This window comes from Mirounga angustirostris, unplaced genomic scaffold, assembly GCF_029215605.1.
Source record: "Mirounga angustirostris isolate CCGP_5_RB_7025 unplaced genomic scaffold, mMirAng1.0.hap1 SCAF_5, whole genome shotgun sequence".
NCBI lineage: Eukaryota > Metazoa > Chordata > Mammalia > Carnivora > Phocidae > Mirounga > Mirounga angustirostris.
Window position 1 is genome coordinate 110,812,937 of NW_026991713.1, and position 20,668 is coordinate 110,833,604.

Sequence of the window (20,668 nt, forward strand, 5' to 3'; positions counted from 1 at the left end):
GGAGGAAGTAGTCTTTTTGTGGCATAGAGGAAGCTCCTCTCTAAGATATTTATTTTTATTAACAAATTTAGCAATTCAACATTTATGGACACTACAGGAGTTTGCTTTCCTTTTAAAATTTTTTCTTTTTCATATGATGAAAATCACATTTTTCAAGACTTTTTTTCAAGTTTACAAAAGGGCGTTTGTTATCTTTTCCCACTGAAAGGACTTTGTGTTGTTGTTATATCTTTCCTGGATTTGTTATGGAACACACTCCTTACATGGAGAAAATGTTTGCTACCAGTCTCAAGCTAACTTACTAAGAATGAAAATAAGTCTCAGGCTGTAATTTGGCTAGTGAAGGAAACACTTCTTTATTGCGTTGGGTATAACACACGGAAGTTGTTGGGAAACAGCAGAGAATGGGATTTTGGATTGGACAGCCAGGCTTTGGCCATCTGCTGGCCCCTTCTCTTCCCTGTCTCACGCCTCCCAGGACTGCAGCGAGCTGGTGTTCAGGCCAGAGATCCTTCTGCTCCTAACTCCAACTGCTTGGTGGCTACTTGGCACTGCAGATCTCAGATGAAGCCTCTGTTTTCCTCTGATCCTGCCTGATCTATTGCTTCTAGGTCATGGCTTTTCACCCAGCCTGCTCAGTGGAAACTGCAGGACAAGAAGATAAGCAGTGTTGTTTTCCTTCTTAGATTGTCCAGGCCCTTGGGTTTCTGAGCACACCTCTACTGTGTACCTAGTCAGCCTTGCCCATTACAAAAGTCTCCTGAGTGTTACATATTTGCTCTAAAAAAAATGAGCTTTAATCCCAGGGCCTATTATGAACTATTATGAACCACAAAATGAAATGAAAATCTGGAAAATATATAGTTGAGCCCTACAGATGTCATGTAGGGTGGGCTTTTGCTTTAATTTGTTTGCTTTGCTTGTGCAGGTGGGTTATCCGCACTGATCAACCCTCTTTGGTAACTTCCAATCCCTTCTAATGCTCTGGCTGGTGTTAACATAATTTACTATATGTCTCCGAGTCTTATTTTGTTCTCCATTTCTGCATTTTCTCTTTGAGAGATGAAGTTGCAAGTAGCATTGCCGTCCAGGGTCAACATATGAGGAGAGTAGTTCATAGTTGCATAGCATTCTGGAAACACTTTTGTGCTCCCTTTAACTGCACGGTATTCCTGATTGACTTCTGGCATTTTTACTGACTTTCTTCCGAGAAGCTCAAAGCACTCCGTCTTTATTGGCAGATTTTGTAAGATGCAACCCATACCAGGGTGGACAGTCATTCCCATGGGTAGTTCTGCATTTTATGGATAAGGGTGTTTTATATAATTTTGAATGAAAATAATCTTATGCACTTCAGCCCACAGACCCTTTGAATATCCCAGGCTCTGGGAGGAGCATTCACATTTGTTACTTTGGTTACTAATATTTCCCCAATTGCTTGAAGTGATTTATGTCTTTAAAATACAGTAAAAAAGACCCTAGCTCTCGGGAACTGAGTAGAATTGTAAGGGGAATGGTCAGTCCTTCTCAATGAACAAGGCTGGAAAAGAGGTGGGTTCACTTTCACTGTGACGGAGCCTTAATACGACTATGCCGTAAAGTTCAATCTTTTACCAAATTCGTCTCAATCAAGCGGTAGCTATCAAGACGGGCAACTTCAGATATTATGTTGCATGGACTGTATCCTATAAGAAGCTTATAGAAACTTAGTTTGAGTTTTGGAGGATTAGAGGGAAAAAATATAAATTGCTGCCTTAGAGGAGGAGTGAGACTAAAAGTAGTCCAATTTTGTTTTAAAAGAATTTTCATTTATTTATTTGACAGAGAGAGAGAGAGAGAGCACAAGCAGGGGGAGAGGGAAAGGAAGAAGCAGGCTCCCCGCTGAGCAAGGAACCCGATATGGGGCTTGATCCCAGGACCCTGGGATCATGACCTGAGCTGAAGGCAGTTGCTTAATCAACTGAGCCACCCAGGCACCCCTAAAAGTAGTCCAACTTTAAAAGAAGGGGCATTCTTATAGCTCAAGGCAATGTAATGACAGCACAGCATTTTCTGGTCACTGTGGCCACACTGACCATAGGCAGTGACATTAATTGCTGGCGAGATGGGCTGGCATGGTCTTTGTATGGTCAGTGACTAATGATTTAAGCAAGCGATGTTAGTTTTTAACTGAATTTGTACCTCTGGGACAGCAAAGGGAGGGGTGAGTCCCCAGACAAATGGCCATGCACGAGGCCTGTCCATTATCCGTATTCCTTTTACCAACAGCGAAAAACTTGTATTTAGAAGAGGTGCACACAAACAAGATTCTTACGGACACATTTCTGTCTTCCTGTCTGGTGATTTGTGTCTGGAAAAATGGCAGCCAATTGGCATTTCTAGTATTGAAAAGTGCATGCTGGTGTAGCTACAGCTCATGTGGGTGTCCACATACAAAGATCGGGCTGAGAGGTTTGTGAAGATAAAATTCAAGAGAGACACTTGGGAAAGGTAGGGAATAGAAGGAAGTGTGAAAAGAAAAGAAATGGTAGCTATAACCATCAATGCACAGACTAGAGATGTATATTTGCCTTCTGTGAAAGTTAGAAATGATCATGGCACATTCTGTTACCTTTCTAGGAATATACGGGCACCATTCGTGTCTACCCTCTTTTCAACACAAATAACCTCTCTCCTGTATCACTCTCACCTGATCACTGCAACCTACAGGAGGCAGATTCTAGACCATGAATCTTACTCTAAAATACACTGCTTTGGGCACATACATGAAAGATTTTTATATTTTTTGTGTTCACACCTTCTTTCTTTATGTTGTACACTTCCTAAGGTCAGGGCCAATGTCTCCCACTTCTACCCAGCATGGCACTTTGCACCAGTAAGTGCTGGTGAATGTTTTGATTGATGACGGTTGGGATAAAAGTGAATGGAGAAAAAGCTGAGGATTTAAGGAAAAAGACAAAAATGCTCAACCCCATCATTTATGAAATGTAATATTAAAGAAATGGAATGTTTTGCAGTTAAAGTGGTGCTTGAAGTCTGTGCATGTGGACTGTGTTCTATCTAGAATGTCCCCGTAAAGCAGTATAAAAATACCCTCATGACTCTGTTTCATTGGGGTGAACACTGTTGTACGTTTGCAAGCTGGTCTACGTGCCAAGTTACAGGATCGACTTAAGTGTAGTGATCGTATCTTGAGTAGTCAAAAGAGTAATTGGGGAAGGCAAGATTGGTTTTATAGCAAACGATTACAGGAAATCTTACCTGAATCTTTTCAGTTTATCATTTTCCTATGCAATGTTTCATTAGCTAATTGTTATTGAGACAATGAAGGACTGGGTTCCAAAACAGTCAATTACTTAGTCCAATTTGGGTAATAAAAACGTTATACGAATTGAAATATAGTTTACTTTGAAAGGAAATCCTGTCTCCCTGGAGGCTGTTAAATGGTTTGGGGAAAATGGTTCTACTACTCGCCTCTTTGTTGCAACATTATATGTTGGAAAAATACGCTTAATTATATTTGGTTGTCTCTAAAGACTTTCTGGTGAAAACTGGTCTGATATTAACAAAGAAAACTTGCATGTGAGAGTTTATAGGGGAACCTGGGGCCCAGGAAGGTGGTGAGATGAACCCAATGTGCACACAGCGTATGGCAGAGCATGACTTTGAATCCACTTGTCCCCGCATTATTGTTTCAGGCAGTCGAAACTGCAAATAACTCAAAAGGATCCCCCATAGGGTTTAGGTGATGTATCTTATGTGAGGATGCCAAAGTGCTGAGGCCTTTGGGAATTTCTAAATTGTAAACTATTATTATTAATTTGAATTTTTAGTGGTAAAAATGCATATTCTACTCAACAGTTATACTCAACAACCATAACATTTATGCTTCTTTTTAAAAAGCTTTTTGATTGCTTCTAGGAAGACCTACAAATGAATCATTGTCATAAAACAATGTGTTTGGGAGGCCTTATTGATCTTGAACCGTTTCCTTGGCCAGTTTTGTCTTTTCTGCCATGCATTTAAGACAAATCCCTCTTCAAACACTGTCGCTCACCCGGTAGCTTGAAAGGAGTGTTTTCTTGGGGCATAAAGATGGCAGATGTGGTGGCCCCATTCTTTTTGCTTTTTAGAATAGTTTAAACATTTCTCTTTTTTAAAAAAAATCGATGTTTTCTCTAATCCCTATGGCAGGAGGGTGCATGCATGTGCCTGCGTGCACGTGCCCCTGCGGACACACACACACACACGCACACACGTGCTCCTGAGCCCCATTTGATGCTACAGCTGAGCTTCAGTCTGCTTTTTTAAGGACCTGACTGGTTGCATAGGAAAGATCTGGAGCTGCCCATGCCTTTATCTGCATGCCTCATCTGAAGGGGCCCGGGGCCGTGTTTGCTCATGAGGAGCTCTGTCTACAAGTGACCTGTTTGTTTGAGGAGTCAGAGAGCTTGTCAAAGCATGGAGGACATTATCCAAGCTTTTGCTCTTGTTTCTGTAATGGGGCCCAGCAGCAATCCTCCCCATCTGGAATTCTCTGCTCAGTGAGTGCCCCTGAGACACATTCTGTTTTGAGGCCTTAATAAGCACCAAACTGTCAAGCCTGCCTTTGTGAACTATCATATCCCTGTCTGACTTTAGAGCCTGTCTCTGAATGAATAGAAACAGTTTCAAATAAACTTTATTTTTTTTTTAAAGATTTTATTTATTTATTTGACAGAGAGAGACACAGCGAGAGAGGGAACACAAGCAGGGGGAGTGGGAGAGGGAGACGCAGGCTTCCCGCAGAGCAGGGAGCCCGATGCGGGACTCGATCCCCGGACCCTGGGATCATGACCTGAGCCGAAGGCAGTCGCTCAACCAACTGAGTCACCCAGGCGCCCTCAAATAAACTTTATTTTTGTTACTATGTTGTTACTATGATGAAACTGGAAGCGATGTAATATTCCAGGGGCTTCAACTATTATTTCTCTGCATGACACCTTTGCAGAGAGTACCTGTAGTCCCTTTAATACTGTGAGCACATAGTAGATACTAAATTTAATATTGTTGGAACTGAGCTATTTACAAAGTAGAAAAGTCATGTTGTGTATACAGAGGGTATGGCTGCCTGCCACTTCTCAAAATTACATAATATAAAGTTATAGATTTCAAAATACTATCCTCTGTGTTAGATGGATTGAATCAAAGGTTCCAATTCATCCTGAATCCATCATACCCTTTGCAATGTATTTGCAATTTTTCCCATCAAGAGATGGAACATATTTCTAACTTGCTTTGGCTAAAGGGATATTAGCTGACGTGAACTAAGCAGGTTTTTTAAAAGGTGCTTGCATATTTCAGCATCCTCTCTGCCTTCACAATGAAAAGATGCCCAGGCAAGTCAGCTCACCCCAGTTGTCCCAACCGAGGCCATCCTAGACCATCTGACAGCGAGCTCACCCTCAGACATATGAGACCGCTCAGTCAAGACCAGCAGAGCTGCCTCGTCTGCTTTGGGTGCCTAGTCACTTTGGGTGACTGTCAGCGTAAGAGCGAGCCTGGCCAAGTCCAGAAAGAGAGCCTGGCTTATCAAAGAATCGTAAGCAAAATAAATTCTTATTATTTTACACCACTGAGTCTCAGGGTATTTGTTACTCTCAATTATTGTGGCACTAAATGATCAATAAAATATTAAATACAATGTCATTTTTCTTTGATTCCTAAGTCACTTCAGAATTTTAATCAGAGTACTTGTTATGAAAATTAAATATCTTTGTTCAGTTACAGAGAGAAGGACAGGATAGGGGATTAAGGTGAATCTGCACAGACCCTGTTATAATGACTGTATATTCACTTCCGGACAAGGATTTGGGGCACACGGTATGATGGGCAAAGGGGGTGCTACAACAAATATATTTGAATTGTCAGATGCAAACATGTACAATTGTTCTACATCCCAAGTCACTTAAAAATAAATAGACAACAAAAGCTAAACCAAAAACACTCTTTGGTTTCCTGTCCTTTGTCTTTTTCTAATAAAAAGTAGGGGTTTTGCATTATTTAATTTTATACTTAAATGGATTCCAGATAAGTATAAATTAATGGCTCACATTTACACATTTAGTATATAGAGGATCATCGTTCTTTGTTTGCAGGCAACAGACACTGACTCTGGCTTAACCAGAAAAGGGATTAATTGGAAGCATATTGAGGAACTCGCAGAATCACAGGGAAAGTTGGAGAACTAGCACGGACATGGACAAAAACGAAAGTGTCTCTTAGGATCACAAAGGGAAAGGAATGTAAAAGCAACCAATTTTTAAAAATGTAAAGGTCACTGTATACAGCTGCAGTTTTTGTTTTCTACTATAATTCTTTCCTTAGTGCCCTTATATTGGGGGGAGCAAGGTTGCTCTGAGGGCTGTTTACTGATGGGAAAGCTGACTGGGTTGTTGTCTAAAGATAACTGGGTAAGTGAATCTGCCCCAGTGGTCCCTATGATTAGAGGTGAAGTGAAGCCCCAGGTCAGAATTCCCTGGTCTGTGATGGGAACACTCACACTGCCTGGGAAGCCCACACTGTTGTTCCCTGACAGGCACAGCGGGACAAGCGTGGTTTTAGGATGAACAGGTAGGGACCCACCACTTAGGAGCATTTCTCAGCCAACCTGAGCCTCAGTTTCGTTATCTGTAAAATGAGGGGAAAAAAGGTATCTGCCTCACAGGATTGTTGTCGAAAAACTCATACACAACCACTCACCTAAAGTTAGCCTAGTTCTCCTCAAGCGGAACTGGGTGGGAGGATGAGTTGGTTACGTTCCCAAAGAGTGAAGACTGAGGCAGGCAGGTGGTGAATGGGAAGACCGTGGGCTTTAGGCCAGACCAACTTGGCTTCCACTCTTGATTCCACACCAGTGAAATGTATGACCCTGGGCGATGTTCTTACTCTTTCTGCACCTGGGTTTCCCTGGGTAAACTGCCCTTGGAAGCTTGTCAGGAGGATTGAATGTCTATAAAGTGCTCAGCCACGTCTGAAATTTGGTGGGTGTCCAAGAGTGAGAATCCCTTCCTTCCCTTGCCTTAAGGTGGCTCTAGGTGTTCTACTCTCATGGAGCCCTTAATGGAAAAGTGGACAGGGTACCGAATTCAAGGTGTTCATTTTACTCCATCCTCACTTCCAGGAAGGCACATCAGTGGGTAATGAGATTGGTCCAGTGTCATCTTTTGGAGAAGCCCATGTGCTCTCAGCAGAGTCCTGCTTCCAAAATCCCATCCTACTCAGTAGGTTTCCATTCAGAACACTTAAGGTGGGGCACCTGGGTGGCTCAGTTGATTGAGCGTCTGACTCTTGATCTCAGCTCATGTCTTTATCTCAGGGTTGTGAGTTCAAGAACTGCGTTGGGCTCCACGTTGGGCATGGAGCTTACTTAAAACAAAAACAAAACAAAACAAAACACCCCAAAGGACACTTAAGGACAGCAAAAGCTGAGAAAGCTGAGCTGCTCCCCGCCCTGACATCCCAGTGGGCATCTTCCCTTCCTCCTCCTCTGCTTTCTCCCAACACTACCATTAACACAACTTCAGGTGTCATGGGGAGAAACGCAATCTCATATCTGTGTTTCCCAGTTTCGTTTCCATTTCAGAGGCAAATTTCTTCATCCAAGAGGTACTTTAGTGCAAGAGTGAGAAATGTCCATGTGGGTCCCAGCACTTTGTACACGCACAAGTGAACACACTCAGGTGAGAATTATTTCTGACTTTTTGCGATAATGCTCTTGGCCAAATCCTTTCAACTTCTGGCTGTATTCTTACTCTGTCTTAGAGTTGAGAGGATCTGGGAATAGTGATTGCTTTTATTAAGAAAGAAGAAAGAAAAAGAGAAGGAAAGGAGGAAGGAAGGAAGGAAGGGAAGGAGAGACAGAGGGAGGGACGGAGGGAAGGAAGGAAGAGAGAGAGAGAAAGAGAAATAAATAAATAAATAAATTAATTAATTCATGGAACTTACCGGGGTTCAAGTTTCCCAAATCAACATTCATGTTCAGAAGACATGATGTCGGATTACGTCCAGCCTCAGCAACTGCAGGGGCGTCCCTGTATCTACACAGGCTGCACTTTGCAGGTGATCTTCATCTCCCCACCTGCTTTCTCAGTCTCTCCCAGGCACTCTTTTTCTCTCTGGGCTAGGATAGAGATGCTGTATCTTCTCGAACGGGATTTCTTTCTTTTTTTTTTTTTTTTTTTTTTTTAAGATTTTATTCATTTATTTGAGAGAATGAGATAGAGCATGAGAGAGGGGAGAGTCAGAGGGAGAAGCAGACTCCCCGCTCAGCAGGGAGCCCGACGCGGGACTCGATCCCGGGACTCCAGGATCATGACCTGAGCCGAAGGCAGTCGCTTAACCAACTGAGCCACCCAGGCGCCCTCGAACGGGATTTCTTAGCAAGAAGAGTTTAAACACTTGGCAGACACTCCTCTGAAAGCCGAGAGCTCTACTTGGGGCAAAGCTATTGAGTGAAAAGATAATGGGACTTGGGAAATCTGGTTCAGCTTAAAATCTGCAACTCATTCACAGAATGAAGTGAGAGCACAGGTTCTTTCTTTAAATAAAAACAAAACAGTAATTTGTTAAAATGACGTTGTTTCTCCCTGTGCCCTTCAGATGGCAAAGCATCCCGCGGGGCTCTGCTGGGTCGGGGCTGACATTTCTGTTTCTACTTCCCCTCCAAGTGGTTCACTTGTGAGGTTTTGCTTGTCCTGCTTTGTCAGGAAGCCGGGAAGTGTCTTGGCAAAAGACGCAATGGTTTGGTTGATTCCCTACATTGGTGACTTGGGCAACAAACTGACAATTTAATCATTTAGAAAATGTGTTAGGAATGCTCTCCATCGTTCAGGCCCAATCTCCTTTTAGTCTTAATAAGAGCTAAGATTTACGAAATGTTTTGAGGGTTTATTTTGCTCCAGGTGCTGTTCTCAGTGCTTTCGGTGGGTTGAGTCATGCTAATACTTGTGAATGCCACAGGACATTGGTCTGTTTTTTGGTAGATGTATCCCAGAGGCCTCGAACAAATGCCAGGCAGAGAGTTGGTGCTCAATAAATATTTGTTAATGATTAGAAATTCCTCATTACTGCCCTGTGAGGAAGACAGTTGGTGGGTGAGGAACTTGGGAGCCAGAGAAGCTAAGTGACTCTTCCAGGGTCATGTGGCTAGGAAGTGCAGGAGCCGGTGGAGGGCAGAACCTGGCTGTTGGCTACAGAGTGGGAGGTCTTGGCCACTGTGAGATGCAGTCTTGTTTCCCCTCTACCTGCTCCAAGAACCTAATGATCCAGAAAGTCTGATCCCTGCATAAGGATATCACAGTGCTGACATATTCCTGCTTTGAGCCTCACTTATTCCTCAATCGATTACTACCATTGTCCCATTGCTTTCTCTATCGTCTCTCCTGCTGGCACCTGTTAAATCTCATTCATCTGTTATGGCCAGTTGAAGCCCCACTCTTCCCCAAGCCCACACTGCCTCTGCCCTCAGGGAGCTCTCCTTGCCTCCCATGCCAAGTTCCCGAACCATGCCTTCAATGCTGATCAAATTGAGTCTTGGTTACCCTTTACATCAATGAAGATTTTGTCCCTCCAATTAGATTTCAAGCTCCTAAGGAATGGTGACAATCTTGGACACCAAGAATTGGGCCTTGATCAAGCAATCATCACCCTGTATCACATTATAAAGCCATTGCAAGAATTAAATGAGTTAATAGAGGTAAGGTGCTTAGATCACTATCCAGATATTAACTATCATTATTAATAAGTGCAAACTAATCTCAGAGTAGCAGATGGGCCTCACCCGAGGAGCCTGGGCCCCCCATGACCTTTCTTCCTACCTCTCTCTCAGCTCTGAACACGTGTGGGTAAGGTAGCAGTGGGGTGAATGCTGTTCCAGCATAAAAGTATTTTCCAAAGAGGATCTTTCCATGTAAGAACAGGCCTTTGTAAAGTTGCAGATTTACTTTTTTTTTTTTTTTTTGCTCAATTTTCCTGCTGGTTAGTGTGTTGATCACGGAAGACTGGTCTCAGAGACAAGGCATCTTGGGCCTACTTAACTCATCAGCAAGATGAAGTGGTATAGGATGGACTTCCTGGAAAAATGGGTGAATGTCACTTGTTCTGATTGGTGTCACTGACTGAGCATCCATATTAAAGAGAGAGAGAGATGGTCAAAATGGAAAGATAGTCCACGACTCTGTAGAGAGTACAAAGGACCTTCACTCATTGATGAAATCATTTTGGAACATCTACCATTTCCCAAATACTATGTCAAATGTGGAATTATAATGGATTTCCCAAAACAAAACAAATAAAGGTTTCTGACTTCATGGAGCTTACAGCTATTCCAGTGGAGTAAGTTTCAACCAAAGAATCATACAAACATATACAGTTACAATCCCTAAAAGGAGAAGTAGACAGCAGTGGAAGTCCTCTGTGATGGGTGAACATATGATTTGGTTTGCCAGGAATAGTCTCAATTTATACCCATATCTCAGCATAATTAATCAGTGTCTAATTTCACTTTTAAAAGGGTCCTGGTTTGGAATAGAAGCTATAAGTGGGATATGATTAGAAATTCCTCATTACAATCAATCCCACCTAATAGTGGGAAACTTGACCCAGTCAAGAAGGTGAGGAAGTCTTCCTTGAAGAAGTGATCAATGTGTTGAGATTTGCAAGAATAGGAATTAACCAGCCAAAGCAAATGGGGAGAGAGGATAGTCCAAGCAGAGGGCATAGCACTTATACAAAGGCCCTATGAGGAGAATAGGCACAGAAAGTTCCAGAAGCTGGAACTGTAGTGAGGTTGGAGCATGTGGAATGAGGAAGTGCTGTCCTAAAATGAGGTGGTCCAGGTTGTTGGGCCAGATCATGCAGAGTCTTCAAAGCAGGTGAAAGGTTTGGGGTTTTATTTAAGACCAACAAGAAGTGAAAGAAGAGTTAAATCAAGGCAGTTTCATGAATGATCAGATTGAGTTTCCAAAAAAGTCACCCTGGTTGCACATGGACAAAAGAATAAATGGGCCTGAGTGGTAATGAACAGGGCAGAGAGAGACAATGGCAAAATTCCAGAGATATTTGGGAGGAAAAGTTGACCTACTAAGAGGTGGTCTGGATTTGGGAGACAAGGCGAGGGGGTTTCAAAATAACCACTGAAGTTTCTGGCTTACATACTGGGTTCATCTATAGAGGTAAGAAGCACTGAAAGAGCACAAGGTTTAGGGAAGAAATGTAAGTTTGATTTGACACATAGTGAGTTGGAAGTATTTTTGAGATACTCAAGTGGATTTATCCAGCAGGCAGTTAGATATGTGGGTCTGGGGTTCAGAGTAGAGGCCAAGGCTTCCGATGAGTTTGTGAGTCATTTGTGTATTTTCTGTTGGTAGACGCCTGGGAGAGATTGTCTGGAGGGAGAAGTCACCGTAACCTGGAACTTTGGGGAAATTCCAACACTAAAAACATGGCAGAGGAAGCTGACACAGCAAAGGGGCCGCAGCAGAGGGGCAGGAAGCAACCAGAAAAGTGAGGCACCTTTAAGCCGTGGAAAAAAGTGACACAGGAGGGCTGTCAACAACGCTGAATGTGATCAGAGGGATTTTTAGTGTGACATGCCTCAAACAAAGCCTGGTGAACAATAGCTTTTGCGAGCCCTCCTAGAGAAGGAATTCTGGGTCTCCACAGTTAGCCATGATGCTATGGAAATCAGGAAGGGAAAACGTGTTAGGAGAATGGGAAAGCCAACTGAAAGTCAATTCTTTAAAACTTTCTCTGGGATCTAGGTTGTTCTGAACCATAAAGATGTTGAGCACAGCCAAAAGAAAGCCTCTTTAGCCTGACCTGCCCACAGGGCAAGGGTGGAGTGGGTGTGGGGTGAACTAGAAGTTTCAGTGCTCTGGTCAGGAGAGTTCTGTGAGTCTGACTGGTGCCTGGGGTTCCTTGCACGTTGATTGCTGGGCAGGGATTGACACAGCCTGAGCTTGTCACCACTACATCTCACGCTGGTCATACGCCCTGGGACTGAAATATGGCCTCTGTGCCCTTGCAGAGTTCATGTCTCTGGGAGAGCTGCTCAGAATATAACAATTCGTTGATCACCCAGGAAACACATCCAAATCTCACTTCTCCTCTGCGGAAACCCAAATGTAAGTGGACAGACGTGCACACTCACCATCAGCGGGGGACTTGCTTTTGCAATAGATGTGTTCCCGAAATGTTGTGTGTTCATCAGATCTTTGTAAATCAACCAATACAAATGACTTTACATTCCCATCTTAGAGATGATTTATGCTCAAATGACAGTGTTTCTTAACATCTTTGGCTAAAAGTTACCTTCTGTGTTCCTTCTTTCTCCTCTAATTCCCCCACCCCAATTTTTTTTTTTTTTGTCAAGAATTTAATGATCTAAAAACACTTAAAGCCATTAGGAAGTTACCATAGGAGAAGAATCCTTTTACAGTATTATTAATTCATAGCTCTGCTGGGGCCCTGAGGTCCAGCACATGTTTAGAGCACAACGTTCTGGAGACAGGCGTCTGAACCAGAGGACCTCTGACTTCAGGGCCAGTGAAGTTGATGATGCAGGGTAGAAACGTGACTTCTCATCAGCTTTGATTTCTTTATCTGAAAAATTTCTTTCTGGGCCTGGACCTGCAGTGGAATTTTAAAAAGGAATTTCTCAAAGACATGCACCCCCCCCCCCCATTCTAGTCACAAACATTGGAAGAATGTCAAAGGGGAAGAGGGGAGTCAGGAAGTAGTAAAGTTTAGTTGAAACTTGACCCTTAATTCACCATTTTATGCCTTGGCCACCACAACAATAATATATTGGGGAGCCTTCCAACCAGGGGTGGGAGAGCTACAAATTATGGGTCTGTTCCTTTTCCTTTGTACCCAGAATGGACAACTGTTCCCAGCTTAGAGTGAACTATAGACCGTTTCAGCTTGGACAGTGCATACAGAAATAGAATTTTTTTTTTCAGTGAATTTTCTGAGCACTTTAAACATAATTGAGGAAGCAATATTCAAAGATAAGGGAACTATCTATGTAAGTTCTTTTGTTTTTCAAATGGAAAAGAATATGAGGGTATCAGAGATGAGGCTCCTAGCACACGTTACATTTTGGGGCTCAGTTACTGGGCCACATCTCCGGCCACATGAAAGAGCTATTCTAAGTAATCACATTGTAAGCAGAAGCAGAATAGAAAATTATGTAAATGGGGGATTTTACTGCTATAAGGCTCTTTGGATATTGTTCATTGCTTGCCTGAAGAGATCCTCAAACTCTAATTATGGGTCTTTCCCCTTCAATCCCCTTGAGCAGGTTAAGGATGGCCGAACATTCCTGGACATTTCTAATGAGAGGTGGAGTCTCGGTCTCCTCTCTGTGAACCTGGGCAGTCTCTGTGACAATGTTAACGAATAGAGTACAGTGGAGGTGACACTGTGCCAGTTTTCAGGCCCTGATCTTGGAGGTCTGGCGCTTCCACTCTTTCTTACGGCCCTGAGCTGCCATATCAGAAGTCCAAGTATCACGGGAGAGACTATATAGAGATGCTTGGACACCATGTGGAGAAGGAGAGTGGCCCAGCTAAGCCCAAGCTTCCTGGCTCTCCTGCTAAAGTGCCAGCAATCTATGTAATGTGTGTGAAGCCATCTTGGACCCTCCAGCCCCGTCTCCTCCATGGAGACTCACCTCAAGTTCCTTGTCCGTGCCACAAAGAACAGGAGAAATGCTTAACTGAGCCCTGCCGAAGTTTTCACCCACAGATCATGAGGATAAATACAATAAATTTTGTCGAGAAGCAGGTCTCTGACAAGAACCTGTGAACCATCCAAAAAATAATCTTTCCCCCCCCCGTTTGGGGAACTTCTTTCCAAGACACATGCTTCATTTATAGCCACCTGCAGATTATAATCTACAGTCCAAATTCCAGACAGCATTGGGGCATCTAAATTTGATTAGGCAGACAAAAAATTCCTATATTAAATTCTTATCTGGTTTTGCAAACTTTCTCAGAGATGCCTTGGGAACAGATGCCATTCATTCTTATTGACCTTTGCTCTACTGATTATAATCACATTCCCTGCCAGAAAGTGCAGTGGATTAGAACAAGTCATCATTTTTAATAGGCTATTTCAGGAGCAATATATTAGATTTGTAGAAACCTCATTCCAGAACATCAAGGGCGATTTTATTGAGGAAATGCAAGAACTAAGCCCCTCTACCTCTGCAAGAACATAAAGGTAGTGGATGGCTAAAGTTACAAATTGATTTGATATACATCATACTTGGAGATATTACTCTTCTGCCTAAAATAAATCAATAGTTTCACTCAGGTTTTTGTTCTGTGCATCGTGTGCTCTCTACAGATGGATGAATGTCTGCTTCTCTAAAATGGTCCGGTAATGGAATGTTCTGGTTATTCAAATATTCAAATATTTTATTAATTGAGAATTCCTATCCATACCATGCAGCACTTGCCAATTTCAAAGACTTTCAAGGAAATGCAATACTTTGTAACTTGCACTGAAAACGACTTTTCCCTCACCTAATGATTCAGAAGGCCCTTGCATGCCCACGGTGCTCCAGGGCGCCCTTAGGAACCTCACGCTGCAGATAACGTAAGCACGAGAAACTGGGAAATCTGCTGTTGTACAGAATCCACCCTTCGTAGCAATCTGTTCGGTTATCATTCCTCTTTTGGTTTTATAAAAGTAGAGCTCAGAGGGGAAAAAAAAATCCACCTGTTCATCTGAAATTTCTCAGTATTCTAGTTTGGGGTAATTAGGCATTCCCTGTACATAAATATGTGTCTTCTCCCCGGAAACAGTGTTTTTTGCCAAGCTCCTGGAAGTAGTGGAAAGCGTTCCAGCGGGAGCCAGCGAACAGTTAGAAACTCCACGGCTGGAGCAGATGTGCTGTGGGAAAAGCGAGCGCAGAGCCGGGGGCGGCGCGGCGCGCAGACAGGAGGCGCATGCGTGGCTGGGGAGCAGCGAGCCCCGCCCCTCTGCCGCTGTGCCTCCCCTGGGGTGCAGCGCCCGCACCGGTTCTTGCCGTCTCCTAGGCGACTCCACGCACTGGCTCTCAAGGGTCTCCATCCTCAGCGTGCCTCTTTGGCCCAAACTGAGGAGCTGCCCTGGGGATTGCGTAGTCGTCACTCTGCCCGCATTTTCACAGATGGAAATGGAGGCAAAGGCATGGGGCAGAGCCGGCCGTGCTCCTTCTTCGGCAGGACGCAGCCCCTCCGGCCAGGTGAGCCCAGGAAGCAAAGCCACAGAGGCCAAGTCTGATTGGAGCATTTGTTGTCATCACCCAGATTATAAACCAGCATGGGATGCCATAGGGGTGGGTCGTGGGGTTCAGTGCGGGAATGACTCTGGTTCCCTCCAGCCCTGCCCGGAAACGCAGCGGAGCTGTTTCCCTCATGGCCTTGACCACCGCATGGGAGGACTCTCGTAGCGCCTGAAGGGGCTTTGGAGGTCAGCCCGGGGCAGGCCATCGCCCCAGTGTGTCCCTGTATTCGCACATGCAAACACTTCCCAGCCAGTTCCTGGCAGCCAGAATGGTCAGCATTTAGCTTTCTTTACTGAAATTTTGGAGACTTAATCTTCACGGTTGGTATCAGTAACCCCCAATTTTTAATCGGCTTGCTTTCCACCTGCAAACTGGCTTTGAAGCACATGGAATCTTGATATCGGTTCCCTTTCATGGATATATATTTTCTGTAGAAAAAAAAAAAATTATCAAGCCAAAATGTCCTTGTGCTTTTCAAGCATCTGCGAACATGAAGTTCCGGGAGGATATGAATGGATGGTGAATGAATGGATGGCGATTCTGTTTGCTGATCATCTGTGGCATTTCCCTGCGGTGAACCCACAAATAGCTATCGGTAGGGAAGTCAGACAATCTACGTGAATGAATAGGTAGCCTCGTGTTATCCTTTATATATACCACATGATTGAGTTAATTAGTTAATTGAGTGACACTGGATTTTCCCAGCCTGAACTTTCTGAACATGAGAAGGCTTTTGGCTTGCCAGATGCACACATTTATGCATTAATTCATTAATTCATTTTTCATTCAGCAGATATTGATTGAGCGCCTGTTGAGCATATGCTTGGTTCTGTGCTAAGTGCTGAAGCTAAACCTTGAAACTCCACAGATGGTCGTGGTCCCTGCCGGCATGGAGCTTACACCCAGAGAGGAAGCCACATTAGACGTGTTACTATGTAATTTGTTAATTACCACGTGGCAGCTGTGAACATGAAGGTGTGCAGGGTCCAATGAGAACATAAAATAGGAGATCCAACCTGAAAAGGTGATAATTCATAGTAAGCTTCCCTGTGTAAGAGGCACTGAAGTCCATAGGAATTATTTAGGGCAGAGAGAGAGAAACGTGTTCTGGTGGAAGGAGCAGCAATAGGAAAGGCCTAGAGCCAGATGGAGCTTGGGACATGCCAGGAGCCAAGGGGAAGCTAGTTAGCAGGAGAGGGAGACCAAGATCATTGAGGACCTTACCAAATATTTTAAAGATTTGGAATTTTATGCTAATGACAATAGAGAACCACTAAAGGTTTTAAGTGGTGATGTAATGTGATCAGATATGGATTTTTAGAATTATTTGGCCACCCATAGAGAATGTACTGGAAGGAACAAGAATGGGCACACAGAGGGCAGTTAGGAGGCTCTTGCAGAATCCAGGAGAAGGATTCTTGTGTTCTTGCCTGAGGGCTTGAGGTTAGGGACAGGAAAGGAGCTACGATGGTTCCACCCTCTGCCCTGAGCCTTGCTCACTATAGCTCACTACTCATTTTTGAAATAGAAATCAGTCACAAGAGAATAGGGTGAGGGAGGGAAAATAGTCAAAAGTCTAATCTTTCGACAGATGTTTATCGTGCACCATGTTAGGCACTGTTTATAGCACTTGAGGGTACAGCAGTGAACAAAATACAAAATTAAACCTACTCCAAGGCAAGCCCCTTAATGGCTATATTCCTGATTTCCTTAACCTTGAACACATCTTGGTCCCACATTATGTACTGTGAGTAAGTGCTAAGGCAATCTTTGCAACTTTCCCTACATTTCCTTTATTCAGCATTTCCTTTTCCTTTCCTCTTCTAACGATTGATTGATTGATTGATTGATTGATTGATTGATTTAAGATGGAGGGAGGGGATGAGGGAGAGGGAGAGAGAATCTTAAGCAGACTCTGTGCTGAGCACAGAGCCCGACGCGGGGCTTGATCTTACGACCCTGAGATCATGATGTGAGCCAAAACCTAGAGTCAGACGCTTAACTGACTGAGCCACCCAGGCACCCCCTCTTCTAATGATTTAGTCTCAATTTTATTCCACTTTTCTGAGAAATACAAAGATTTGAGAAATGCTATGCCAAAAAGTTGAAAACGTATCCAGACAATTCCCCTCTGCACAGAGAGCTACCTCTTCCTCTGGAGTCTAAATTTGAGATATTTATTTCCTTCATGTTCATTCTGTGCCAGGCACTGTCTGAAGAACTTTGTATGCATTACCTCTCTTAATATTTATCTTCGTAGCATTAGGAAGTGCTATTATCAGCCCCAGAGATGAGAAAGCTGAGGCACACGGCAATTAAGTAACTTGCTCTGGGCTACACAGCTAGTGACCGACAGAGGAGAGACGTGTAGAATGGCTTCTCCCATTCCAGTCCCTACAGGGCCACTGCCCTCAAATCTAAGCTTTAAACAGGCACACCCAGAAACCTAGCTCCACCACAATCAAGTCCTCCTGAGATTCTGCAAACCCATTCTGCTGCTTTCCCTCTGCGTTTTCTCAAATCTTTCCCTATGGCTGCTGATCTCCCTATCAAGGGGCCTGGTTTCCTTTGTGCTTCTAGAAGCCACATTTTCCCTTGCTGGACCCTCAGTCTGTCACTGAGAACGAGGACAATGGGATCAAATGGTACAAAGGCCAGACAGGGGGAACATAGGCAGAGAAGGCCCATTGTTTTCATCAGTGCCCTGGATAATCCTTTGGAGGATGAAGTTAATGAGCCACGAGTGAACCAGAAATTCTGGCTGACCAGATTTTGAGAAAATTCCCATCTGTTTTGTGTTTAAAATGGGCTTTTCATTTGTGAAGTTTCAAATCGGGAATCGTATTAGTACTAGACATGGAAACATTCTTGGAAGTAAGACCATTCAGAGGGGATTTCTTGGAGGGTATATTGAAGTTTGGTACCTAAACCATAATCTATTTCCCTGGTGAATGGGCCCACAGACTGGCTGACAAATAAGGGCCCACAGACTGGCTGACAAATAAGGGAAATGTTGGTGTGGGCAGTGGCAGAGCCATGGAGGTAGGTTAAGAAGAAGAGAAAGGTTAAGGAGAAAAGTATTTCAATAGGTCAGGAGGTGTCTCCATGCTTGTGTGGTGTTAAGAGGTTATCTACACTGCCCGCTGGTGACAAGCTCAAGTGGATCCATCTTTTATAAAATCACCATAGTCCCACATAGTACCATAGAGGGCTCTGCCATGGAACAGATCGGCTTGATCACTTACTAAGGGTGATTGAGGACATCTTTTTTTACTTGCTATTTTCCTCCAATCCCTGTGGTTCTCATCCCAGTGAAGGTCTTGAGAGATAGAGATTCTCATGTCCAAAGTCAGAGAAACGAAGCATTCCTAAAATAACGTGGAGAAGCCACATTCATTACTGTCTTTAGAGTGTCTTTGTAGGCTAGAAATCTTGAAGACAGTCTGTTTGTATTCAACGAAAAGCATCTTTAACAGAGAGGTCTCAGTGAAGAATGTGGGTCACCAGCTGGGCTCCATCTCCACCAAAGAAGACATGATAAGAGGAAGTGGACCCAGATGGCAATGCAAAAGGTATGTGTTAAGCATAATATAAATAGACAGTAAAAAGGCAAAGTTGGTGTACAGGGGCAAGAATCTGACAGTTCACCCAGCCACCTAGGATCTTTTGGAATGGACCCTAGGATTTTTTTTTTTTTTAAGTTTACCCTGAAAATGCCTCCGTATCTCTTGAAATGACAATATTATCATTTTGGTGCATGCAATAGTGATTGCTCTGCTCACCTCTGACAACTTAGACCCCTGGGTCATTATTCCTCTCAGTCCTTAGAGCCCAGGTCATGTCTGCCTCTGGTGGGGGGGCAAGAAGAGACAAGAGCAGGTGCAGGTGGTAAGGGGTAGTACTGATGGAGATGGTGGAGGTCAGGGGCAGATAGGGGGATGCTGATGGAGGAGAAGGTCTCTGTCCCTGTGAAGCTTGTTAGGGACACAGTCACTTATGACATTTGAATAATTTTATCTTCTTTTTCCCAGTCTCACTTCAAAAGATTGTAATTTGGGGTAGGAGAATGATAAAACCAAAATACATTCAGGTACCCTTCCAACCCTCAGATACAAAGAGAGTCAAAGGAGGAGCTTCATTCTGACAAAGGATATGAAGAGAACTTCAGGGTTGGCTCAGATTGACATCACTTCCTCTCATTCATGACTCAGAGGGGTGTGTGTGTGTGTGTGTGTGTGTGTGTGTGTTTATAAAGGGAGAGTATGTGCAAAGCTGGTTGCCCATTTCACAGAAGTCATCTTAGTTAATTTAATGATATAAATAAGAGTTATCCAGCACATGTCTGACCATTTAATCTCTTCTGTCTTGATGAGGATTAAAGACAGAGGCTGACTGCCAGTAAGACCTGCCCTAAATATGTTTTCTGAGAAGCTAAGTGATTAGGGATGAAGTCTTGGTAACATGGTAACACCACTTCTTCCTTCTTGAATTCTGAGAGGCTTTTCCCTCCAACAATGAAGAAATGGAATTTCAGACATTAGGATATTCAGCCTTTTATTTCATTTCCTCACCTGAAAGGGAAGTTGGAACACCTTGTTGGACTCAGTTCTCTAACTATGACATTAGGGACTGAGAAAATAAAAAGAAGAAGTTTGATTTTTCACAGGATAATTGTCATTGCTGACAGAAATCAAATTTATAACACCAGGAAAGTCTGGTTTTAATTCCCACTGTCTTCCTGGGATAGTGGGTGGCTTGGTTAATAAAGCTGATCTCTCACTTCTGGAATTGGATTGCATTCCCAAGCTGAAACATGTCTGCATTTAATTTGTATATGCTCGCATATCCTGGGTCTGTGCTATTCGATGAGAAATGGGGCTTAACTTAGGCACTGCAATACCAGCTGAGGAACATTTTAACTTGTTACAGGTCTCCTAAGACACAGGGATTTTAAGCCATTGTTTTTCAAAAGTTGAGTGCGATTGTGTATGTGCCAAAGGGAGAGTGAGGGCAGCAGTGGGGGATATGATGTTTTATAAGGAGTCATTAAAATAGAGTTACACTTAACCAGGCAATTCTCTTTTTGCTTACATATCTAGGAAATAAGCCAAAAACTTAGCAAAGATTCAGCATGATTGCTGATACTGAACAGCTCAAAAATTTCTCCTCTCTCTTAGTTTCTCTTTCTGCCAGTTGAAGACAAGAAGATTTATATTCAGAAGTGGCTGTTTCTAGAGGACTCAAATTTCTTAGTGTGAATTAATACAATTCATTATATGAACAGAGAACTAAGAATAAAAATCATGTGACCATCACCCATAATGGTCAAAAAACACATTTGACAAATTTTAT